This window comes from Elephantulus edwardii, unplaced genomic scaffold (genome assembly GCF_000299155.1).
Source record: "Elephantulus edwardii isolate Elephantulus edwardi_28Jun2011 unplaced genomic scaffold, EleEdw1.0 scaffold00009, whole genome shotgun sequence".
Lineage (NCBI taxonomy): Eukaryota > Metazoa > Chordata > Mammalia > Macroscelidea > Macroscelididae > Elephantulus > Elephantulus edwardii.
This window is the reverse complement of record NW_006399759.1, coordinates 3,529,636-3,536,855: the sequence shown is the minus strand read 5'-3', so window position 1 is coordinate 3,536,855 and position 7,220 is coordinate 3,529,636.

Sequence of the window (7,220 nt, the reverse complement as noted above, 5' to 3'; positions counted from 1 at the left end):
CGGGCGGCGGCGTGCGTTCCCCTGGCTGCTCTTCCCGGGTCTCTTCCGGGTCCCTCTAGCGGCGTTCCCCGGTCTGGCGGCGGCGTTCCCGGTCTGGCGGCGGCGTTCCCCAGGCTGGCGGCGGCGTGCGTTGTAGAGTAATATTTAAAATAATCATATTTCCAGAGAAGATTAGCATGCCCCTGTGCAAGGATGACATGTAAATTTGTATATATATTTGTATATATATTTAAAAAAGAAGCAGCTCCTAGCTTGACAGATTCACTACTTTTCGTCCTTCTTCCCTTAAGCCAAGTCCGGAGACAGGACTAACTGTCCAAAGCCCATGCCTCATCCCAATTGCAGCATTCCTTTTCTCCTCTCATTCCTTCCTTGGGGAGATGGGGAGAACAGACAACACCTATCACCCAGGTGTCAGACAGAACCTCTCAGCCTCTTCAAGCCACCAGTCAAGCCTTTGTCTATACAGAGCGGAGGGAGGCTGTGAATTGGAGCTAGAACTGTCTTCATATTTATTGTTCAGTGTAGTGGAAGGCACTGATAGATGTTTTCTATCATGCTAAATTAGAACCCTCAATGGATTTTCCCATAAACTTTATTATAATTGGTGGTTAGAGTCCATATTACCATGGATACCCTGCTATAGTTACACTAAGAATTAAATTGATTTTGCAGACTGATCTGGGAATTTAACCACTGTTTATGCCAAGGTCTCTGTGGGAAAATACATTCTGTGTTCCAAACAATTGACCTTTTGGAATTGATCCAGTTCTTAAGTTGAGGACAGCCTGTACAGTATTACATTTTTAGCTTCATGTGTGTGCTTTAGAATCAAAGACTCATTCAAATTAGAAGAAAACATGGAAATCTTTTATTAATGGACTTATTTTGTAAGTGATGAAACCAAGGTTCAGAAAGAGAGTTATTCAGCTACTTTAGTTACCCACCTCTGAGCCAATGTTGTTCCACTATTCACATAATTTGCAGTAATTTTCCCAGATCATTATTAAACTACTTAAAAGTTGGAGCAATCAAAAAAAAAAAAGTTAGAGCAATCATGCCTTCTTTAGCCGAGAATCCAACACAACAAACGCTTCATAAACACTTAATTGGCTCATTATTCACTTTGCTTTAAAAGGTCTATCCACTCTTAAGATTTCCTTAAGTAACAAATACCAGTAAGACATTTCAATTATGAATTTATAATATACTAGATTTTATTTAAATCAAGGTTTAAATAATAATTCAGAAATATTCTATTAAATTTCTGGTTTTGACACAAAGGTATTTGATGGATTCCTGATGAAAATTTTTTATAATTCATAAAAAACATTTGGCTTTATTTTAAGGAGACACATACAAATAGTTTTAATGTGGTCTCTGGGGGTAGCCATCCTTAGAGAGGGACATCATGCTTGAAAGGCTTGAGTGACAGTACAGGGGAGACCCTGGATGAGATGGGTTGACTCAGCGACTGGGAAAATGGGAGTAAGTGTGTCAGAGATGATAAAATTGGCTCAGGATAGAGTAGGGTTCAGAGCTGTTGTACACAGAGTCGACTCAATAGCCCATAACAACAACAAAAGCAACATCTCAAGTGTTCCACTACTAACCAAAAGATCAGTAGTTCTAGCCCAACAACTTCTCTTTGGGAGACAGATGAGCTGTCTGTTCCCGTTAAGATTTATAGCCTTAGAAACCAGATGAAGGGCTGCCATAAGTTGGACTCAACCTGCTGACACTGGGTTTCACTTAAAAAAAAATATCCTTTTACAATCAAATTCTAATACTGACTAAAGCTTTGTCTTATTTACCAAAACCAAATAAAACATACACTTATGAAACCATTCACAAGTAAACCTTCACCCACTGAAAAAGTGAATTATGTATACTTTGGACAGAATGTATCATCATTGGGAACACAACATTTGGATTGTTTTCTCTGAAACAAGAGTTCACATTTTGTACACTTCATCAATGAGCAGGATGAAAGAGAGCTGAAAGAGAAACATTCTATATGTGAAGCTGTCATGGTCTTTTTTTTTTCATCCCAGCTGCCCACCCCCACAAGATGTCATGATCTTATTGTGAATCATTACAATTGACCTAAACAGAAAATTGGCCCTGTAATCTAACTATGAGAAGAAGGGGGCAGGGAGGTGGGGTGAGGGAGTGGAGAGGACAGCATACCAGTTCTTCAAAAATTAAATAGACATCCTGTATCATTCAGGTAGCTGGCTACCCAAGTTTAATGGCTGTATGTTGTTAGGTGCCATCAAGTTGACTTACAGACACTCTCTTCAATAGAGATGGAAACCTTGTTGCATTCTGTGCCACCCTCACAACTTCCACTGTGCTTACCCCATTACTGTAATTATTATGTAAATTCATTTCATTGAGGGTCTTCTCTTGACTCTCCTAGTTAACAATTCATAGTAGCATTTTAACACCTTCCATTATCTGAATATTTAGTTTGCAATTGACTTATGGTTGAAGATAAAGTAGAATCAACACTGAGGTTTGTGCGTTTGTGTTATAGGCAGGGGTAGGTTAATCTATCAAGGGAACTTGGTTATACTTGAGTTATATGTTTAAAGACAGGGAGCTCTGGTGGCTTTGTGGTAAAGAACTGCATGGCCAATGCAAAGGTACTTGGTTTGAATCCACCAGTTGCTCCACATTATAAAGATGGACAATCTCCTTCTGTGGGATTTACTGCCTCTGAAAATCTGCTGGAGGGTCACCTATGGGCCGGTTCTGACTCAATGGACCACAACAAAAACAAAGTGACTGAAGAAATTTCCTTTGGTTTAGCTAAGAACTGGGGGCTCTCCCCTATGCACTGAAATTAACCCAGAACTCGATCTTAAAGAAAAATTTGGCGATGCCCAAATATCCTCCCCAAGTCTGTACTCACTAGCTGGACCTCTACTGATGTATGTGCCCCTTGTGGGTTCTAAAGCTGACTTTGTAGTCAGCTATGGCATTTGAGATATAGAATATGGGACCCTCCAGGTGTTACAAGTAAACTTTAGAATTTAAGACTTAAGTTCAATACTCTTCACCAGCTCCACAACTCAAAGGCATTGATTCTTCTTCTGTCATCCTTAGTAACTAATACAGAATACACTTTTAGTATTACTGTCCAATACTGAGAGGCATTATAAGAACACTCCTCTGAAAGTCTCTGCTGTCTTTACTACAAATATATGACATTGTTTACTGTGCTTTCAGCGAAGGAGAAGATCCTAAACGAGGGGGGTTGACACTGTGACTGCTGCAATGGGCTCTAGTGTATCAGGAAGTATAAAGATGGCACAAGATAGGACAGGGTTCAGATCTGTTGTTCATAGGGTCACTATAAATCATACTCAATTCAATGGCACCTAACAACCATAACCATAGGGGTGTGGAGAAACTATAAGGGACAAGGTCCTTTCTCCAAACTTAATCTGTATGATGGGCAAATTACTTGAGAAAATGGACTCTGTAAAATAAAAAGTGGCATCAGGATTGTAGGAAGACCCATCAATAATTTTCAGTACACAAATGACATAATTGTGCTTGCTGAAAGTGAAAAGGACTTGAAGCACTTGCTACAGAAGATCAAAGTCTGCAGCCTTCAATATGGATTGCATCTCAATGTTAAGAAAAATTTTCACCATTGGATCAATAGACAGCATCATGATAGATGGAGAAAAGGTTGAAACTGTCAATGACTCCATCTTATTTGGATCCACAATTAATACACTTGGTATCAGCAGTCAGGAGATCAGAAGATGTACAGTATTGGGAAAGTCTGCAGTCAAAAGACTTCTCCAAATTATTGAGGAGCAATTGTGGGAAGCTGAATATCAAATTTAATATTAATTATAAACCAAATGCTCTATCAGGATGAGGGAGTTGTAATACAAGCTGGAGTTCACACTGAGGCACCAAGGCATTCCTTAAGAGTCAACACCTTCTTAGTTTGTATTTACTGACTCCCTCCCTCCTGAGATTAGCATAAGGTAAACAATAGAGAAGAATGCCACCTTATCTGCAAAAGACTTCCCCATGATCTTTTGTTTTTGTTTTCTAGTCCCTTGTGATTATCCTTTTTAACCTTCCTGATGGAAGCAGGAGTGGCATTGCCTCGGGAAACTCTGTGTATGAACAAATTCGTTCATAGGGTCGCTATGAGTCCTCTACGGCACCAAACAACCACCTTCCTGATGATTCTCAATAAATACACGGAGAGGTATGGCTTGGGCACTTCAATCATCAGGACTGCTGGCCCCGTCTTTACTCTCTTTTATCTCATTCTTGGTTGTCTCCCTCATTACTACTTTACCCTCAGTCTGCAACAAGCAATGATGTTAGTTTGAGGACTAAGGTGAATTTGATTGAGGTCATGTTCTTTTCAATCTCTTGCTATGCTGCTGAGCACTTGATAATGAATAAGGACAACAGAACAAGAATTAATGCCTTTGAACTATAGTGTTAGAGAAGAGTACTGGATATCCTTTGGATGGCCAAAAGAACAAACAGATATGTCTCAGAGAAGGTGAAGCCAGAGTGCAAGGCTGGTGAAGCTTTGTCTCACATACTTTGGGAATGTTGCTAGAAGAGGCTATTCCTTAGAGAAGGACATCATGCTTAGAAAGGTGGAAGGACAGGGAAGGAAAGGAAGACCCTCAATCAGGTAGACTGACACAGTGACTTCAAAAATAGGTTCAACTGGGTCAGAGATTGTGAGAGATGGTGCAGGATAGCACAGGGTTCAGATCTGTTGTTCATAGGATTATACCCAACTTAACAGCACCACATAACCACCACCATAGGGGTATGAGTACATCCCAAGCATTACTTACTAATAAGAGTAAAGATACATTTTTAATAGGTCTCCTAAATCTTGATGTGTCAAGTCCCCATACAACCAGGAAATCCAAGTTAATTAGACCATGAGGTTCCTTCCACATTTCTTTAGCTACCCAAGAACAATGGCATGTGTAACCCAAGCATCTTCCTATCCAAATACGTTGGTGAATGTCTAATATTTGAGTCTCTAGAGGGAAAGCTATGATTTGTAGCATTCACTGATTTCATTAGCATAAAAAAACCACAGGAGCTCTGGTATTGTACTCCATGATGTGTTGCCTTGTGCACACTCTGTCTCCACTCTACTTGCCAATCCTCACAAGAAAAATGGGCAGTCTCCACCCTCTAAAATATACAAACTCAGAAAGCTGATAGAGGTTTATTACCAGTCAAAATCCACTCAATGCCACTGAGTTTGAGTTGAGTACTCAGAATCACTCTCCAGATCTCATTATGAGGTTGGTCTCCCTTCTGCTTTCATGTATGGTGATATTTTTCCCCCAGAATCTCACTTCCTTTCTGTGCAATTTATGATATCCTGTGGGTATTCTTTGTCTTCTACATATGTCTGCAAATAGTTGAACTATAACTACATACAGAGTTTGAAGTCATCTCCTCTCCATGGAATTCAGGGACCCCACAAATAAATGGAGAATGAGCAAGCATCTGTATAAATTCCCCAAGCACTGTTATTCATAAAGAGATTCAGGGAAACTGTATCCCACTCCATAGGTGTATTCAAGTCCTAGGTCCAGCTCAGCCAAAACACTTACTCTATCTGCAACTGAACTTCTTATGGTTGTTAGAGATCTCAGAGTCTATCTTGCAATGTCTCTGCAGCAAACCAATAAAACCTTAAGTCATACATCCTGCATACAAAACTAACATGCTCTGTTTCCTTTTGTCTTATTTCTCTATATTCAAACCAAATGAACTGCTGTTGAGCTAATTCTGACCCTGTAAGGCACAGCAAAATTGCCCCACAGGATTTTCAAGACTGGAAATCTTTGTGGGAGCTTATTGTCGTCACATCTTTCTGCCACAGAGAGGCTGGTAGGTTTGAACTATTGATCTTTCAGCAGGCAGCTGGTAGGTTTAAACTACTGATCTTTCAGCAGGCAGCTGAACCCTTAACTATTGTTCACCAAGACTCCTTTTCCTTTGCAGTTTTTTTTAAATCTATCTTGCTACATATGTTGTTGTTGTTGTTACCTACAGTCGAGTTGATTGTGACTCATAGTGACCCTATGCACAACAGCTCTGAACCCTGCTCTATCTTGAGCCAACTTCTTTGTCCCAACACACCAACCCTCATTACCCAGTCAATGAATCCATCTCATCCAGGGTCTTCCTCTCTTGCCCCATCCCTCCACCCTTCCAAGCATGATGTCCTTCTCCAAGGGAGAGAACATTTGTTCTTCTTGAACAAAGCAAGGTATTTTTAAACAAAACGTGTTGTTGTTATGTGTCATCGAGTCGCTTGCGATTCATAGCGACTCTATGTACAACAGCCCTAAACTCTTCTCTGTCCTGTGCCAATGGCACTGTCTCTGACACACCCATCCCGATTACCCCAGTCACTGAATCAATGCACCTCATAGAGAGCATTCCCCTCCTGCGCTGTCCCTCCACCCTACCAAGCATGATGTCCCTCTCCAAAGACCAGTGCCTTTTTACATGTCCAAACTATGTTAGACCAAGCCTCAGGGTCCTTGCCTCCAGGGAGCCGCCTGGTTTAACCCTCTCCAGGATGAATCTGTTTGTTTTCCTAGCAGTCCATGGTACCCTCAATACTCTTCTCCAGCACCATAGCTCAAAGGCATCAATTCTCCTTCTAGTCACCTTCGCTCAGGAAACATTACCACTAAACTTAAGAGACACTGGTCACAGCATAAGAAACTATCAGCAGCTGACATGTTTGGAATCACAGAAGCCAAGGAAGCTTCAGAGATAAGTTATCAGATCAAGGGCTGGACAATGGGAGATAGATGTGGAAGGGAGTGGGTAGAAGTGGATGGGTATCCTGGTCGATGGTGGAGCAGGGAAATAAGTGGGTAAAGACACATGTGTGCCAAAGGCAGGGACAACACTGATACTAATGGTTAACCCCACAATAAGGGATGTATCTTTCACTTTTTCTGTAAAATGCTGGTCTGTAAGAGTCCATAATTAAGGTTGCACAGTGGAATGTACTTAGGGCGGTGGGAGGGGTGCGGGAGGGATTGTGTATCAGGGAGGGAGTTTTTCTTTTACTTTTCAAAAACAGAAGCGAACTGGGGAGCAGGGGCGGGCTGGGTGGGGATAGAAGTGAAGCAATGAATGAATGGAAATCCAAAATCTCTGTAAATGTTCATTAAAAT